This window comes from Loxodonta africana, chromosome 22, assembly GCF_030014295.1.
Source record: "Loxodonta africana isolate mLoxAfr1 chromosome 22, mLoxAfr1.hap2, whole genome shotgun sequence".
Classification (NCBI taxonomy): domain Eukaryota; kingdom Metazoa; phylum Chordata; class Mammalia; order Proboscidea; family Elephantidae; genus Loxodonta; species Loxodonta africana.
Genome location: NC_087363.1, coordinates 60,339,844 through 60,359,299, shown reverse-complemented (window position 1 = coordinate 60,359,299; position 19,456 = coordinate 60,339,844). Strand labels below are relative to the sequence as shown.

Genomic DNA, 19,456 nt, shown 5'->3' with positions numbered 1-19,456 from the left:
GTAAGCACTGTGCTAAGTACCTCATCTGCTTTGTTCTGTTTATTCATCACAACAGTCCGTGAGGGATGTACTGTCATTCTTTCCATTTAAAAATGGGGTAAAGCCCCCCCAAAAACCCAAACCCACTGCCGTTGAGTTGATTCTGACTCACAGCGACCCTAGTAGAACTGCCCCATAGAGTTTCCAAGAAGCCCCTGGCGGATTTGAACTGCTGACCTTTTGGTTAGCAGCCGTAGCACTTAACCACTACTGAGTTAAATAACGTGCTCAGAGCTGCATAACCAGGAAGTGGCGGAGCCTAAACCTGAACCTTTATCTGTCTGAATCTGTGGCCTGTGCTCTTAACTGCAACTCCGTCTACCAGAAAAGCCAGGATCCTCCGAGGTCTGCTGCCACTAATTTTAAGTTTAGGATTTCTTTGACGTTACATTATGTCTTAAGTTCTTCTGAAGGTTAGTGCTTCTGCATACTAAACCATAAAAACCATTGCCATCGAGTCAATTCCGACTAGTAGTAGTAAGAACCAGTTGCCTCTGAGTAGGCTCTGACTCATGGTGACCCCATGTGTGTCAAAGTAGAACTGTGCTTAGTGGGGTTCTCAGTGGCAGATTTTTTTTTTTTTTTTAATTTGTGCTTTAGGTGAAGGTTTACAGAACAGACCAGTTTCTCATCAAGCAGTTAGTACACATATTGTTTTACGACAATGGTTAACAACCCCACGACGTGTCAACGCTCTCCGTTCTCAACCTTGGGTTCCCTGTTACCAATTTTTCTGTTCCCTTCTGCCTTCTAGTCGTTGCCTCTGGGCTGGTGGGTCCCTTTAGTCTTGTTTTATTTTGTGGGCCTGTCCAATCTTTGGCTGAAGGGTGAGCCTCAGGAGTGACTGCATCACTGAGCTAAAAGGGTATCTGAGCGCCATTCTCTCGGTATTTATCAAGTCTCTGTCAGGCCAGCAAGTCTGGTTATTCTTTTTGAGTTAGAATTTTGTTCTACATTTTTCTCCATCTCTTTCTGGGACCCTCTATTGTGATCCCTGTCAGAGCAGTCAGTGGTGGTAGCCGGGCACCATGCAGTTGTACTGGACTCAGTCTGGTGGAGGCCGTGGTAGATGTGGTCCATTAATCATTTCGACTCATCTTTCCCTTGCATCTTTAGTTTTCTTCATTCTTCCTTGCTCTCGAAGAGTTGAGACCAGTGGAGTATCCTAGATGGCCACTCACTCAGTGGCTGATTTTTTTGAAGTAGATTACCAGGCCTTTCTTCTGAGGTGCCTCTGGGTGGACTCAAATCTCCAACATTTTGGTCAACAGGTGAGTGTGTTAACTGTTTGCACCTTCCAGGGATTCCTACTGGTAGTGGTGGTGGTTGTCGTGTGCTGTTAATTCTAACTCAGCAACCCTATAGAATAGAGTAGAACTGCCGCATAGGGTGTTCTAGGTTATAATCTTTATGGAAGCAGATTGCCAGGTCTTTCTTCCATAGAGTAGCTAGTGGGTTTGAATTGCTGACCTTTCAGTTAGCAGCCAAGTGCTTAACTATTGTGCCACCAGGGTTCCTTACTAGTGGTGGTAACCAAAAAAAAACAAAAAAAACCTGTTGCCATTGAGTTGATTCTAACTTAGCAAGCCTATAGGGCATAGTTTTGGTTAGCAGCCGAGCTCTTAACTATTGCGCCACCAGGGTTCCACTAACCCACTAAAAAAAACAAAACAAAAACCCAGTGCTGTTGAGTCGATTCCGACCCATAGTGACCTTATAGGACAGAGTAGAACTGCCCCATAGAGTTTCCAAGGAGTGCCTGGCGGATTCGAACTGCCAATCCTTTGGTTAGCAGCCATAGCACTTAACCACTACACCACCAGGGTTTCCACTAGAGGTTTGAAAAAGAGCATTCACCGGCTTGAGCCTTGGAGCAAAAATTTGCATTCATCTCCTGAGGCTGTTTTAAACTACTTCATGGAGGTATTTGTGCATCTTCAAGTTGCAAATGCCAGGCCTGTGTAGGCTGAATATGGCCCACAGACACATTTGAAGGCCCCACAGTCTGTTTTGACAAAATATGAATTAGTGGTCAACATTTTTAAAAAATTAGGAAATTTCACTTAAAAGTTCCTATTTCTAGCTTCTCTTGGAAAACTGGAAAAATGGGAAATCCTGGACCCATGTTCTGTTTGGTCAGCAAGTATCTGGAGCTGAGCAATTGCCACTCTCTTTTTAGGCTGGGCGTGAAATTCAGCCCGAGTCCCCACCACTCCCTAAGTTCTTATACCAGGCCCAAGACCTCATGGTATCTATTAACTTCCTGCCTGGAGTATTTACAGGTTTGAAATATGAAGCTCCTTAATTCCAGATTGCCTCTTCTGATAAAACACTGTGGGTGCTCTGCTGGCCCCTACACTAAGGACCTGGAGTCACTCATCTCTAAGTCTCTGTTTCAGGTCCTGGAGTTATGATCTCCAATTTTCTATAGGAAAGAATATAGCCCCAGTACCCCTTTTTTTCTTCCTTTGCTGTTTTGCTTGCAGCAAATGTTGTCTTCCAAGTCATGTTCTAAATATAGATGTGCTAAATTTCCAATGTGAAAGTTTCTGATGGGTCTAAAGCCCAGTTTGCTAATCAGGGGAAACACTGTGATTGGCGCCAGCGCTTACAGGCCCCGGGAGGGGTGGGGGGATTGTGAAATCCAGCCTTGCAACTGTGATTCAGCTCTGGGGTTGAACGCAAGCTCGGTGACCACTGAAGAGTTCTCCAAGTTGTTTTTCTTCTTAAGGGGATGGTGGTGGTAGTTGAGTGTCATAATTTAGAAAAGATAAATATGTGCTCCTTAGTTCATTTTTACTAGCACTGGAACAAGAGTATGGTAATAAATCATTTTTGCAAGTAAAAACAAACTGTGGTTCTTTGTGAGCAAGCTCTAAGAGAATGCCTGTCTATAGAAAGGAATCCACAGACCCAAGGCCTGCCTCTTCATGGGAAGTTACCAAGAACGGTTACTTAGGTATATGAAATATAAAAATCTTGGTTATCTGAAAGTTAAAATGGGTCCTTTTTTTAAAAAAAATATTTTTTTATTTTATTGTTTTGTCTTTCAAGATAGGGCTAGTGGTGCGCTGGTGTCCGTCGCAGTTGGGGGCAAAATACTCGAGAAGCAGCAGTAGTATGTTTTTCAAAACTGTGTATTGGAGGGCATTTATGTGTGCGTGTAAGTGGGTGTGCATGAGGCATTATGGGAAATGCTTTTATGTTTCGTGTTGGTTCTATTTCATTTGTGCAGAATGGAAAATGAGATTTCATCCTTTGAATAACAGTGAATAATAGTACACCAAAATAAAAAACCCATTGCTGTCAAGTCAATTCCAACTCATAGTGACCCCATAGAATAGAGTAGAACTGCCCCATAGGGTTTCCAAGGAGCGGCTGGTGGATTTGAATAGCCAACCTTTGGGTTAACAGCCAATCTCTTAACCACTTCACCACCAGGGCTCCAAACAATAGCAGAGGAGACCTTCATTTCCAGTACTGGAAGAGTAGAGGTAGTCAGAGAACTTTCTGGTAATGAGATTTGGATAAGTAAGTTCCTGGGCCCTGAGAATTGCTCCTTGGATGAGAGACTGATGTGCTGAGTCCTTATCTACACTTGCCAGAAGTGAGGCTGTCATCTAGCACAGCTAGTGTCTCTGGTTTTGAAAAGAGATATGACGGTTGATGTTTCCATCACTAATCTGGTGCAAGATGCTTGAAGATGAGCTGTGGACCAGAGAAACCAAACAACGAGCCAGCTGACCCAAACTGTGCTTTGGTAGCTGAAGAAGCCCAGGAGTGGACACAGTGGCAGATGTTTGGAGTTGCTTTTCCTAATTTTATTGCACCACTTTTATCCCTTAAATTGGTCAACAGCAGCCCTCACTGGTAAAAACAGGAACAACAGACTCAGGCTTTCCTGTCAGCTGTTAGAGTGTGTTCTCGCTTTCTCTCTTTTTTTCTTCCCTCCTCTCCCCTTCTCCTCCTTTCTCTCCCTTCCTGAGCACAAATTCACTTTAGAAGATTTTATTAATTCTGAAAGGATCATATAAAGAAATGGTTGTTAATTCTCCTTCTCTTCAACCCTGCCTTTCCAAAAAAATCAATGTTAACAGTTTGCTCTGTATCGACATCTGCCCCCTCCCCCCCAACCTGTGCAGTGGGGAGTAGAAGGACGAAGGGACTTCCAGGCACATTATGTATTTATTTTAATAAAAGTGAACTCATGCTGCATACGGTATGCTGTAGCTTTCTTTATTCCCTTGACAATATTTCATGGACGTCTTCCAAATCAGCCCATTTAGCAGAAAATCGTTATTTTTAACAGCCGCAAAACATTTCATTGCACAGTTTTATCAGCATTTATTCACGTAGTCCTATTAATTGATTCAGATTGTTTTATGGGTTTTCCCTCACATAGCACTGCATATTTTAATTACCGTTCTTTTTAAACTTTTACCCTGTGATATTTGAAAGAGGAAGGTTAAAGGGCTTCTTGTTTTTTCTTTTTATTTATTAGTTTCCAGTTTTATCTTGTTTAATGAGTTTAAATTGTCTGCTTTTCAAATTTTCTATTTCCCCTCCAGGAATCTTTGCATTTTGGCTACCTAGGAGGTTGAAGGTGCTTGTGGTTTACGGTTGGCTGCTAATCTAAAGGTTGGTGGTTTGAACCCCCCGAGCAGCTCCACGGAAGAAAGACCCGGCAGTCTGCTTCCATAAAGATTATAGCCAAGAAAACCCTGAGTAGCAATTCTGCGGTGTAACACAGATGGGCTGTCTATGCATCAAGGGCCAAGTCCATAGCAGCGAACGACAACACAACAAGAAGCTGTCACGCGGGGTTTCTCAACCTCAGCACTGTGGTCATTTTGGGCCAAGAATCTTTTGTTGTCGGGCTGTCTTGTGCATTGTGGGATAGTTAGCGCAACCCTGGCCTTTACTTACCACATATCGGTAGCTCATATCCCTCTTCCCCAGTTGTGACACCAAAAATGTCTCCAGACATTGGTAAATGTTCCCTGGAGGGCAGAATAGCCCTAGTTGAGAACTGTTGCTATAGTGTGTGTGTGCATGTATGTGTGTGTGTGTGTGTGTATATATAAAATTGTGTGTTTAAAAATATAATTATATGGCAGAAAATTATTTTTCTTGTGTATTCATCTACACTTGATGACGTTGAGTCTAATGTCTTTATAAACTTTACATAGTATTAGAAATGAATCTCAATATCGAGCTCGAAATAACAAGCATCAGTTAGCTTATGGATGCAGTCAGTATTTGCATCTTCTCCAGTTTATGCCATTTTGGTGCCCACACTGGTATAGAGACACAGTGTCGCGCTTATAAGTCCTGGTATCTTAGTCAGACCTTTTGTGTATTTCCTCACTGTGGATAGAGCATTGCCTGCTCAAATTAGAGAACCAGGGGAACTGAGACACAAAGGCCATTCGACTCTTAATACTGTTTTTCAGGCAGTTCCTGTGGCATAGGTTGTCTTGCCTGTGGGACTGCTGAGGTCTGAAGTGTGTAGGAGTTAGTGATATCAACTACATCCACCAGGTAGCCAGCCACCTGCTACCCCTCCTCGTCTCTCTTCTACAGGGTCTTCCCAACTTATGGCCTTGGGAAAAACAGCCCCACTTGGGAGGATCAGCAGGGAAATACTCCCTGTCTACACACTGTAATTTTTTCTGTACACAGGGTGTATTGTATAATGCTTGAAGTTGCTTCACCTTTTGTAAATGGTATTTGCAGAGCATTTGTTTAATTAACTAGGGCGTGTGTTACCATTTCGGAACAAAACTGGACGTCAGTACATTCATCAGAACTGTGGGCCATTATTTAAAAACAGAAACAAAAAACTGTGGGCCATTATTAAAGTATTGGTTTTTGTTTGTGTTTTTTAGGGAAAGTCAGATGACGTTCTGTTGGTTTGACTTAGTGCCTTTTCCACATAGGTGGCTATAAAGAAGTTTGTATGGACTGGGGTAAAAACCATGCGCCTCTCCCTTCTTTTTCCCTAATGACAACAAAGACGATTGAGAATCAATTGTCATGTCCTTGGTTGGCATTTTAGTTGTAATAGCTTTATTGTCAATGTAAATGACAAACATAAAAATTCATATATTTAAAAAAAATAGCAATGTCATCCAGGCTGCTTTGCATTTGTGACTGACTGACTGATCAATTCATTCGTTCACTTATACCCATGTAACTACTGTACAGATCAAGATTTAGAATGTTTCCAGCACTGTAGAAGGTTCCCTTATGCCACTGTCAGCCAGAAACCACTTCCCAAAGAAACCACGAGTATAACCTAACTCTAACTTACTTTTGTTTATTGAGTGTTACATAAATTGAATCAAATAGTATTTGTTTTTTTGTGACTGGCTTTTTTTCATTTAATGGTGTACTTGTGAGACTCATTCATATTATTGAAGGTAATAGTTTGTGCTTTTCGATGGAATGTGGAGGAGCCCTGGTGGTGCAATGGTTAAGCACTTAGCTGCTGACTGAGCCCACCAGCATCTCTGTGGGAGAAAGATGTGGCAGTCTGCTTCCATAAAGACTACAGCCTTGGAAACCCTATAGGGCAGTTCTACTCTGTCTTACAGGGTCGCTTATGAGTTAGAATCAGCTCCATGGCACACAACAACAGTGGTATTGCTATGAGTTGGAATCAATTTGATGGCACACAACAACAACAGTGGTATTCCGTGGGGAATCCTGGGTGCTACAGTTAGGCAGTAAACTACTAGCCACAAGATTGGTGGTTCAAACCTCCTTTGAGGCTCCTTGGGGGACAGCCCTGGTAATCTGCTTCTGAAAGGTTGGAGCATTTCTACTCTGCACGTGTGAGGTCGCCATGAGTCAGGATCGACTCACAGACCTAACAACAACAGTATTCTGTGTATGAATATATGACAATTTATTTGATCATTCTATTATGGGACATTTAGGTTCTTTCCCATTTAAGGCTATTATGAACGACGCTGCCCTGAACATCCTTATATGTTTTTGGGTGGGCAGTGCACTCTTTTTTCTTGGGTAAAAAGCTGGATGTTGAATTGTTGGCTTATCTTTTGTTAGATTTATTCCTAGGCATTTGAAGTTTTTGATGTTATTGTAAATGGAATTCCTTTTTCTTTCTCAAGAAACGTATTTTATTTTCATTTAATGGATGTGCGTGTGTGCATTAAATATTTGCCTCTTTTTAAGAAAGCTTGGTATAGAACACTTCCAGCTTTGAAAAAAATACAGAAAATTATGTAATTACTATTTATATTACAAAAAGATCATCTTTGGTTTTTAAAACAATGACTTTTTTTTTATTTAAAAATCTGTTCATAAAATTTAAATGTACTCATAGTTTTTCTGGTATATAGCTAATATATTAGATCAACCTTCTTTCAAATGCATACATTTAAAAAGGATAAGTATCCAGTATACATGTTTATATTGTTATTTTTATAATTTTATTCATGTGCCCCAAAGTATTCATGTGCATACCATACTAATTTATATAAAACACGGTCCCTTACATCACAAATCATATAAAACCCATTGATTTGAAACAAAGTTGTTGTTATTTTTAAAAATTGAGTCTAGTTGTTATTCATTTGAGAAATGTGGCAATTTTCCATTTCGTTTGGAAAAAAAGATCTATCTGAAAGGATTTTTTCTTTCAGTGCCTAGGAGGAGTCTTTTTTTTTTTAATTGCGTTTTAGGTGAAAGTTTACAGCTCAAGTTAATTTCTCATACAAAAATTTGTACACATACTGTTTTGTGACATTAGTTGTAACCCCCACAATGTGACAGCACACTCCCTCTTTCCACCCCGGGTTCCCTGTGTCCATTCAACCGGTTCCTTTCCCTTCTTGCCTTCTCATCCTGCCTCTGCACAGGAACCACCCATTTGGTCTTGTGGATCTGATTGAACTAAGAGCACACTCCTCATGTGTATTATTTTATAGTCTTATCTACTCTTTGCCTGAAGAGTGGACTCAGGAATGTTTTTAGTTCTGGGTTAATAGACTGTCTGGGGCCATAGTTTTGGGGGTTCCTCCAGTCTCTGTCAGACCATTAAGTCAGATCTTTTTATGTAAATTTGAGTTGTGGTCCACACTTTTCTCCCTGTGTGTCTGGGACTCTGTTGTGTTCCCTGTCAGGGTGGGCATTGGTGGTAGCTGGGCACCATCTAGTTCTTCTGGTCTCAGGCTGGTAGAGCCTCTGGTTCATGTGGTCCTTTAGTTTCTCGGGCTAATATTTTCCTTGTGTCTTTGGTGTTCTTTATTCGTCTTTGCTCCAAGTGGGATGGGACCAATTGATGCAACTTAGATGGCTGCTCACAAGCTTTAAAGACCCCAGATGCCACTCACGAAGGTGGAATGTAGAACGTTTTCTTAATAAACTTTGTTATGCCACTTGGCCTAGATGTCTCCCAAAACTATGGTCCCCAGGCCCCAGCCCCAGCTATTGTGTCCCTCAAAGTGTTTGGACGTGTCCAGGAAACTTCTTAGCCTTTGCTTTGGTCCAGTTGTGCTGACTTCCCCTGCACTGTGTGTAGGAGGAGTCTTTTGACATCGTTTTGCAGGTAGTAAAATCTTTAATGTCATTTGGAGGCACTACAGTGTGTGACGCTGGGCAGACACCATCTCTAGTATATTAATGAAACAAAACCTGTGACAAACTGACTTGTTACTTAATTGACAGCCGTTGCTGTGACAGCAAACTAAACTTTTCACAATACTCGGCAAACGCCACAAGCAAGTGATGTCTGGGGCTCAGGCAGTTAAAGCAGAAGGATCAAACCACAGTTATGTGATAGTGGTTGTAAAAACCTTTCCCATTTTGCAGGAGAATCTTGTAAATTTTCTGATTCTAACATTGATACTAAGTATAATAGCAAAGAGAAAGTCTTCCCCTGTAGGTTTACAAACGGTTTTTGAATATAATAAGCAGAAATTTGTAGTTTAGCCCAAAGGGTATAAATAACCAAACCCGTTGCTGTTGAGTTGATTGTGACTCACAGCAGCTCTATAGGACAGGGTGGAACTGCCCCTTAGGGTTTCCAAGGCTGCGAGCTTTATGGATGCCGACTGCCACATCTTTCTCCTGTGGAGCAGCTGGTGGATTAGAACCGCCCACCTTTCGGTTAGCAGCTGAACACTTAACCGCCACACCACCAGGGTATACCAAAGGGTATACCTCTAATTATTTTTGCTTTTCCTAAGACCAACATAATGCCACATGTGAGTGGAAAAGTGTATTATACCTGTTAGAATAGCTGAAGGTGGAGATGATGGTGGGAAGCCTAAAATACCAATCTTTGTGCCTAGTTTTTTTTTTTTTTTTAAACTGAAGTTTTTCACAGAGTACAATTTCTGACAGGTATTTGTTGCCTGGATGGCAGTATCTACAAATACATAAATGAAGCTTTATTATAGCACCTACTGTTATACTAAAAAGGAGTCCCAGTGGTGCAGTGGTTAAGCGCTGGGCTGCTAACTGAAAGGTTGGCAGTTGGAGCTACCAGCTGTTTCGCAGGAGAAAGGTGTGGCAGTTGGCTTCTGTAAAGATTACAGCCTTGGGAACCCCGTGGGACAGTTCTCTTCTGTCCTGTAAGGTCACTATGAGTCGAAATTGACTCAGTGGCAACGGGTTTAGTTTTTTTGGTTTATTTACTAAAATCGTTCAGTAAATATTTTTAGGAATGGATAGATGACAGGAAAAAAAAAAAAAAAGATTATTTTGGCCAAACAGAAAGAATTTTCTATTTTGGTGGACCCAATGGGAGGTATAAAAAAATATTAATCCAACTGCCGCCTTCCATTTTTTAAAGATGGTGGAGTAATTAGTAACTCAGGGAGCCCATTACACTCTTCTCCATTTTCTTGAGTTCTCAGAGTCTAATGTTGCTTGCTTTGGTTGTATGAGACATTTATTTTAAGTCTTGATTTTGAAATGTTGACACTTTAACTACATTTAGCGAAAAATAATACAGTTGCCCATTAATGACTTGATTGTCAAAGGTTGCCCTTTTCTCCCGTTTTGAAGGAAATAGTGGATATTTTTCATGTGTAACTGAGGTTATCTTCATCTCCATGAGCTGCCATTGTCAGTGGCATGGTGACATATGCTGTGATACACATCTGGAACTCCCAATGCTGTGGGTCAGAGATTATAATAAAAATACGAACGTTGATTTCAGATGTGGCGTACGTTTTAGATTTTTACAGAAGGCTTTAAACTGATCGCAGATAAAGTAGTGACTCATAGTTTCAGGTTTTAATTAATCAGCACCCTAACTGAAGAAGAAAAACCCTTCAGAACTTTATTGGCTTTAGTAGGTCTGAGTCCTGGTGCTGTGACTTTCTGAGCTGAGAACATTTACGTACGCAGTTATGCCAATGACTAACCTTGCTCTACCTCAGTTTCCCCATCTATAAAATGGGGATGCTAAACATGCCTAGCACAGTTCTGGGCTCTACAATACCTGATGTTCTTATTTTTATGGCAAGGAAACTGTGGTATTAGTGAAAGCCAGGGAGGTAGGCTTTGTTCAATTCTTTTTTTTTCGCTAGAATTGCCTCATTGGCTTTTCTTGGCTGAATTTTTTTTTTTTTTAATTGTACTTTAGGTGAAGTTTTACAGAACAAACTAGCTTCTTATTAAACAGCACACATACTGTTTTGTGACATTGGTTATCGACTCTACAACATGTCAACGCACTCCACGTCTTGATCTTGGCTTCCCTATTACCAGCTTTCCTGTCCCCTTCTGCCTTCTAGTCCTTGTCCCTGGGGTGGTGTGCCGCTTTAGTCTCATTTTGTTTTATGAGCCTGTCTAATCTGGCTGAAGGGTGAACCTCTGTAGTGACTTCATTGCTGAGCGAAAAGGGTGTCTGGGGGCCATCCTTTCCAGTTTCTCCAGTCTCTGTCAGACCAGTAAGCCTGGTCTTTTTTTTTTGTGTGTGAGTTTGAAATTTTGTTCTACATTTTTGTCCAGCTCTGTCTGGGATCCTTTATTGCGATCCATGTCAGAGCAGTTGGTGGTGGTAGCCGGGCACCATCTAGTTGTACTGGACTCAGTCTGGTGGAGGCTGTGGTAGTTGTGGTCCATTAGTCAATTGGACTAATCTTTCTTTCCCTTATGCCTTTGGTTTTCTTCATTCTCCCTTTGCTCCGGACGGGGTGAGACCGGTGGAGTATCTTAGATGGCCACTCACAGGCTTTTAAGGCTCCAGATGCTACTCACCAAAGTCGAATATAGAACATTTTATAAACTATGTTATGCTAATTGAGCTAGATGTTTCCTGAGACCATGGTCCCATTACCCTTGCCTAGTAATTTGGTCCCTCAGGAAGTTTGGATTTATCTAGGGAGCTTCTATGACATTGCGTTGGACAAGCTGTGCTGGCTTCCCCAGTATTGTGCACTGTCTTACCCTTCACCAAAGTTACCACTTACCTATTGCCTATTTAGTGTTTTTCCATCCCCACGCCTTCTGCCCCTAGTAACCATTAAAGATTGTTTCTTTTTGTGTGTAAACCTTTTCATGAATTTTTGTAATAGTGGTCTCATACAATATTTACCCTTTTTGTGATTGACTTATTTCACTCAGCCCTCCAGATTCATCCATGTTGTAAAATGTTTCACAGATTCATCATTGTTCTTTATTGTTGCATAGTATTCCATTGAGTGTGTACCATAGTTTGTTTAACCATTCATCTGTTGATGGGCATTTAGGTTGTTTCATCTTTTTGCTATTGTGAATAATACTGCAGTGAACATGGGTGTGTATATATCTATTCGTGTGACAGCTCTTATGTCTCTAGACTATATCCCTAGGAATGAGATGGCTGGATCATATGGTATTTCTATTATTTTGCTTTTTAAGGAAGCATCATATTGTTTTCCCAAATGGTTGTACCATTTTACATTCCCACCAGCAGTGCATAAGAGTTCCAGTCTCCCCGCAGCCTCTCCAGTGTTTGTTATTTCCTGTTTTTTTGAATCGAGCCAGTAATGTTGGGGTGAGATGGTATCTCATTGTGGTTTTGATTTGCATTTCTCTAATGGCTGATGATCACAAGCATTTCCCTCATGTGTCTGTTGGCTGCCTGAATGTCTTCTTTGGTGAAGTGTCTGTTCATATCCTTTGCCCATTTTTTAATTGTATTGTTTGTCTTTTTGTTGTAGAGGCGTTTGATTTTCCTGTAGATTTTAGAGATTAGACCTTTGTCGGATTTGTCATAGCCAAACATTTTTTCCCAGTCTGTAGGTTCTCTTTTTACTCTTTTGGTGAAGTCTGTGTTCAGTTCTCATTATATCACAAATCAACAGCTTGGCCTTGGCTGAGTGACTTAAGCTATAAGTTACTTAATCTCCTCTGAGTCTTAGTTTCCTTGGACGCAAAATGAGGATCGTAGTATTTACCTGCTTGGTATGAAGACCTTATGTGGTGTGGCTTCTTCCAACCGCCCCAGTCTCCTGCATCGTTTTCCCATGTCGTTTCCTGTGCTTTCGCCATAATAGACTTCATTTATCTCTTCAAAGGCTCTCTGCCCCTTTCCTGCACAGGGCCTTTGCATGTGCTGGTTCTTTCTCTTTGGGAGACTTCTGACCTTTCTCCCCCACTCCTTCTACCCTTTTACTTCCTTACTTGGCCCCTTGTTAAATGCCCTCATGGGCCCTTGTACATCTCCTTAATGTTACCTTGTGTTTGAATACTTAAGTCGTTTGTAATTTTGCATTTATTTGTATGATCATTTGATGAATTCTGTATCCCACCCTAGACGGTAGGTTCGGATAGGACCAGGGACCGTGTCAGGTTTGGATTATCATTGTCTGTTCAATTGCCTGTCACACTCATTTGTTGAGAGAAAGAGTGAATGAAGGATTGCGACCATCCATGGAAAATATCATTACTAGGAAACCTTTGAGGAAATAGAGGGGGTGGTGAGTGTGAGGTTCAAATCTGGGAGAACGCATGGGAAGGAGGGAGATTAGCTGATGGTTCAGAACTCTGCGGAGGAAGAGTGGTGTGTTGATGCAAGAGGAAGAACCATGGAAAGGACAGAATGCAGGGAGGAAGGAAGCAGTATAGCAGGAAATAGTTGTAGAGGGTTGGAAAGAGGAAATAACTGAGAAGTGACTGGATAGAAAATGATGTATTTGTTTCCTGTGCTACAGCCTTTACTTCTCTGATCCATGTACTTATCACCTTGTTCTCTCTCTCTCTCTTTTTTGATTGTTTTTACAATACTCTCTTTTTACCCCAGAATGCCATGTCCATTTATCTACACAGATAAACTTCCATGTCAAAAGTCAGCAAAGAAATAACCGATGTCTCTGAACAACTTGCATAGTAATTGTTAAATGGGAACCTCATTTGCTGTGTGAACTTTTCACTGAAAACACAATAAAATATTATTTAAAAAATAGGTTGGCAAAGAAACAATAGCAGCTTGGCAGGAGTTTTGTTTTCCTTCCTTTCAAAACACTTTCTTCCTTTCATCAGTTTCTTTCACTGTCTTGTTATTTCTTCTTTCAAAAATATATATTTATTTTCTTGTGCTTCTTCACTCTCAAACTGATTTAAATCTCTTTAGCATGCTCCTGTGTACACTAAGCAAACAATACCAGAAGCTGGACTATATGAAGGAGAACGTGGCATCAGAATTGGAGGAAGACTCGTTAACAACCTGCAACATGCAGAGGGCACAACCTTCCTTGCTTGCAGAAAGTGAAGAGGACTTGAAATACTTACTGATGAAGATCCAAAACCACAGCCTTCCATATGGTTTATATCTTAACATAAAGAAAACAAAAATCCTCACAACTGGACCAATAAGGAACATCATGATAAACAGAAACAATTGAAACTCTCAAGGATTTTTCTTTACTTGAATCCACAGTCAGCACCCATGGAAGCAGCAGTCAAGAAATCAAATGACATATTGCATTGGGCAAATTTGCTGCAAGAGATCCCTTTAAAGTGTTGAAAAAGCAAAGACGTCACCTTGAGGACTAAGGTGTGCCTGACCCAAGCCACGATATTTTCAGTTGCCTTATATGCGTGCAAAAGCTGACAGTAAATAAGACTGGAGAAGAATCAAAGTCTTTGAATTGCAGTGTTGGCGAAGAATGATGAATATACTACGGACTGCCAAAAGAATGAAATGAGTCTGTCTTGGAAGCAATACAGCCGGAATGCTCCTTAGAAGTGAGGATGGTAAGGCTTCATCTCACGTACTTTGGACATGTTATCAGGAGGGACCAGTCCCTGGAGAAGGAAACCATGCTTGGTAAGGTAGAAGGTCTGCGAAAAAGAGGAAGACCTTCAACAGAATGGATTGACACAGTGGCTGCAACAATGGGCTCAGACGTAGTAATGATTGTGAGGATGGCGCAGGACTGGGCAGTGTTTTGTTCTGTTGTACACAGGGTTGCGATAAGTCCGAACTGACTCAGGGGCATTCAGCAACAACAACAGCGTGCACCTGTGGAGTCTTTGGGTGGCGCAAGTACTTAATGTGCTTAGCTGCTAACTAAGAGGTTGGAGGGTTGAATCCACACAGAGGTGCCTTGAAAGAAAGGCCTGGCAATCTTCTTCCCCCAAATTTGCCATTTAAAACCCTATTTAACACATTTCTACTCTGACACACAGGGTGGCCATGATTCGACTGGTAACGTGCTCCTGGCATAAACCGTTTCTAATTGTTTAAATCTTCCAGCGTTAAGGCCTCACTTCAGTTTTCCACATACTCAAATGGTCATGGAGTTTTTTCAGGGAGGAAACCTTAGCTGAGACCACAGTCAGGTGTTACCTGGGTGCAGAGGCAAGGAGTCAACATTGGCAAGTGTCAGTCCTTTCCTTTCGTAGTCTCCAGCTTTTTTGTTGAGATTTTTGGTGGGTCTTGATTAATTCCTTTTCCTTCCCTTCACTTAAAAAATGAGTATTGTTCTTGTCATTTTTACTGGAACCAGATTTTCAAATGACCTTCTCTAGGACTGAGGGAATCTCAAATAGTATTTGAAATACTTCTTTGTTATTGGGAAACCACAAGCTTAGAGAAAGTAACAGATCCAGAAGAAGGCTGTTATGGCCTGTAGCTCAGAATTTATTCCACCAAGCTAGACATCAAGTAAATTATTTTCATGTCTAAATTATAGAAACCTGTCATTATAGGAAAAAAAAAAGTTAAAAAAGAATTTTTGGTAATAAAAATTTGTGTCTCTCCATGGTTTGTTTTTTTTCCCTTTATAACAATTTTTTTTTAAGCTTTTAAATGATTTTTCTTCATAAGTTGTTACCATGATGGTTATTCATTTATAGACTGATATTGTGTGATCTTTGAAATCCAGTAGAAAATGCTCAGCTAATATTAAGACCAGTTCTTCTGCATAGACCCCAACTCATGAGGACTCTGCGTGTGTCAGAGTAGAACTGTGCTGCTTAGGATTTTCAATGGTTGAGTTTTTTTTTTTTTTGGATGAGATCTCCAGGCCTTTCTTGCGAGGTACTGCCGTGTGAACTTGAACCTTCAAACTTCCATTTAGTAGCTGAACTTATTAACTGTTTGCTCCACCAAGGGATTCCTAGCTAACATTAGGCAACTCCACTGTGTACCCTGTTGTCTCAAGTTGATAGAAAACCATGGTTAAGGGCCTAGCAGATAGGGCCACCATTAGTCCCAGTTGACTCGATGACAACATGTGTGGTGGTTTTTAAGTGAGACTTTGAACTGGTTTGTTGCGGTTTGAACTCCTGCTGAGAATTTGTATTTCTAACAAGTTCCCAAGCAATGCTATTGCTGCTGGTTAGGGACCAGTTCCGAAAACCAGTAGAGCAGTGGTTCTCAAAATTGATTATACATAAGAATCACATGGGAATCTTGTTCAAATATAGAGTCTGATTCAGTATATCTGGAGTGGAAATGCAAATTCTTAGCAGGGGGTTGAAACCTAACCAACTGGTTTGAAGCCCTGTTTTTAAGGGCCCAGCATTCCGAAGCTTATTAGTTATGGGTTTCATTTCCTCTCATTTATGAGATGTGATTTAGTATTTTACTCAACTTCAGTTGTTCAGTTGTCTTAAGTTCTTCTAAAAAAAAAATTTTTTTATTGCGATTTAGGTGAAAGTTTACAGAGCAAACTAGTTTCTCATTAAGCAGTTAATACACAAATTGTTCTGTGACATTCGTTGCCAACCCCACGATCTGTCAACACTCTCCCTTTCTCCACCCTGGGTTCCCTGTTTCCATTTGTCCAGTTTTCCTGTCCCTTCCTGCCTTCTCATCTTTGCTTTTGGGCTGGTGTGCCCGTTAGTCTTGTATATGTGATCGAACTATGAAGCACATTCCTCATGTGTGTTATTGTTGGCTCTATTAAACAACAACAACAACAAAACCATTCCATTGAGCTGATTCTGACTCACAGCGACCCTAGAGGACAGAGTAGAACTTCCCCATAGGTTTTCCAAGGAGTGGCTTGTGGATTTAAACTGTAGCACCAGGGCTCCATTGGTCCAATAAGCCTATCTAATCTTTGGCTGAAGGGTGAACCTCAGGAGTGGCTTCAGTACTGAATTAAAAGCATGTATGGGGGCCACATTCTCAGGGTTTCTCCAGTCTCTCTCAGACCAGCAAGTCTGGTCATTTTTTTTTTTTTTTTTTGTGATTTTGAATTTCGTTCTACATTTTTCTCCAGCTCTGTCCAGGACCCTCTTTTGTGATCGCTGCCAAGCAGTTAGTGGTGGTAACTGGGCACCATCTAATTGTTTTTGGCTCTGTGTGATAAAGGTTGTGGTAGCTGTGGTCCATTAGTCCTTTGGACTAATATTTCCCCTATGCCTTTGGTTTTCTTCATTCTCCTTTGCTTTAGCTGGGATGGGACCAGTAGATGTAGCTTAGATAGCTGCTTGTAGGCCATGGTCCATTAGTCCTTTGGACTAATCTTTCCCTTGTATGTTTAGCTTTCTTCATTCTCCCTTGCTCCCGAAGGGATGAGACCAGTGGAATATCTTAGATGGCTGTTCACAGGTTTTTAAGACCCCAGATACTACTTATCAAAGTGGAATGTAGAACATTTTCCTTATAAACTATATTATGCCAGTTGAACTAGATGTTCCCTGAGACCATGGTCCCTAGTACCTTCGGCCGAGCAATTCGGTCCCTTAGGGAGTTTGGATGTATCTATGGAGCTCCCATGACCTTGCCTCGTACAAGTTGTGCTGGTGTTCCCAGTACTGTGTACTGTCTTACCCTTCCTTCACCAAAGTTACCACTTATCTATTGTCTGTTTAGTGTTTTTCCATACCCCCGCCTCCCTCATAACCATCAAAGATTATTTCTTTTTGTGTGGAAACCTCTTCATGAGTTTTTACAGTTGTGGCCTCATACAATATTTGTCCTTTTGTATACATGTATTGTTATGTGATGTTAGTTGCAGTCCGTATAATGTGACAGCATACTTTCCTTTTTCACCCTGGATTTCTTGTGTCCATTCATCCAGCTCCTGTCCCTTTCTGCCTCCTATCTCACCTCCAGACAGGAGCTGCTCATTTAGTCTCATGTATGTACTTGAACTGAGAAGCACATTCTTCACGAGTATCATTTTATGTCTTATAGTCCAATCTAATTTTTGTCTGCAGAGTTGACTTTGGAAATAGTTTTTGTTCTGGGTTAACAGAGAGTCCAGGGGCCATGTCTTCTGGGGTTTTTCTGGTCTCAGTCAGACCATTAAGTCTGGTCTTTTTTACTAGAATTTGAGTTCAGCGTCCTGCTTTTCCCCTGCTCTGTCAGGGACTCTCTGTTGTGTTCCCAGTCAGGGCAGTCATTTGTGGTAGCTGGGCACCATTTAGTTCTTCCGGTCTCAGGCTGATGGAGTCTCTGGTTTATGTGGCCCTTTCTGTCTCTTGGACTCATATTTTCCTTCTGTCTTTGGTGTTCTTCATTCTCCTTTGCTCCAGGTGGGTTGAGACCAATTGATGTATCTTGGATGGCCGCTTGCTAGCTTTTAAGACTCCAGATGCCACTCTCCAAAGTGGGATGCAGAACATTTTCTTAATAAACTTTGTTATGCCAGCTAACCTAGATGTCCCGTGAAACCATGATCCCCAGACCCGTGCCCCTGCTGCTCTCTCTGTAGGGGTAACATTTTGATTTTGTCATTTTCTTCTTATTTGATGTGTGTGCCTGTTGCTATAAATTGATCTCTAGAGCCAGTGGGCAAGGGCCTGGGGTCAGTGCCATGTTTTATCAGGGCTGCTGCAGGCAGTGGGAGGGGTCCTGTGAGAAATAGAGGGAGGGGAAAGGCAGAGGCAGAGGGAGCTGGATGGAGGAGTGCAATAGGGTGGGTTGGTACTGTGGTTCCTGGCAGTCTGGGTTGTAGTAGTATGCTCTTGTGGTTACCGGGTGAGAGAGTGGGTTCCCCCTTGAGTTGCAGCCAGCAAACGTGGTCTTACTTAGTCCTAAGTGTGTTCGTGTCATACCTCTATCTCCTATTGGGAATTCTGTGGAGGTGTCTTTCTGCGTGCGGGTTGATGGCTTTATCCCAAGATGGCCATGCTGAGTCATTCTGTTTGGCCAGGAACCTCCACTCCATATCTCTGTTACTTCCCTGTTTTTTATCAGCTTCTTCTTCTCCTCAGTAACTTCTAATCTAATACTTTATCCCTTCTTTTAAGGTTCAGGGTTCCAGGATTGATTTCTGTATCTGTTTTGCTTGCTTTTTGGGGTCTTTGTTGCAGTGGAATGGCCTAGTGTGTCTGACTAATCCACCATCTTGGCTCTGCCTCTCCTTCTAAAATTTTTTTATATGGGTTTTTCAGTGTAAACCTTGGCAAGGTCAAATCAATAGCAAAGTATTTTTGTCACAACTAATGTAAGATCACCACTATCATCTAGAAATATGTTATGAGCATTTTATTTATGTGGGGAAACTGGTCTCTGATCTCTAGGCTCTTATTAGTTAAATAAAGAGAGCAGTGATGTCAACATTTATGGGTTATGAAGCATTTACAGCATATATCAGGCAGGAGAAAGTCATTTCAAGGGTGAAAGTGACAACTGTCATGGTAGGTTTTGCATGGAGATTTTAGGGTTTTATTTCCAGAATGCATGCACTAGGGAGGCACACTGACCTCTGCTTATTCTGGGAAAACAAAATGAGGAAAAATGTTGAAAGGAGACAATATTTGTTGAGGGCCTACTGGGTATCTGTGTTAGGAGGTTGGCTTTAAAGTATGGTGGATGGATGCTAAGGGCCTTGAAGTCAGATGGCTTTGATTTGAATCTTGCCTCTGACAACATCTATTTGTGTGATTATGGTGAGAATAAGAATATTGTAATCCATATGGTTGGTATGAGGATTGGAGGGAGTCAAGATAGTTAAGTCCTGTATTCGGTGCCTAGCATGTAATATAAAAGTAA

At 41.3% G+C, this 19,456-nt stretch overlaps 1 protein-coding gene and 1 long non-coding RNA gene across 3 annotated transcripts in view; both read left to right on the top strand.

Moving 5' to 3' along the window:
* Positions 1-19,456, top strand: part of MITF (melanocyte inducing transcription factor) — a 281,453-nt gene that overhangs the window by 59,185 nt on the left and 202,812 nt on the right. The gene's annotated exons all lie outside the window — the stretch shown is intronic.
* The window catches only part of LOC135228501 (uncharacterized), a 128,069-nt gene that overhangs the window by 58,942 nt on the left and 49,671 nt on the right, over positions 1-19,456 (top strand). Inside the window, exon 2 of the long non-coding RNA XR_010319068.1 lies at positions 1,156-19,456. This exon is cut by the window's right edge and continues 49,671 nt beyond it. This is a non-coding gene — a long non-coding RNA (uncharacterized LOC135228501). The remainder of the gene's footprint in view (positions 1-1,155) is intronic.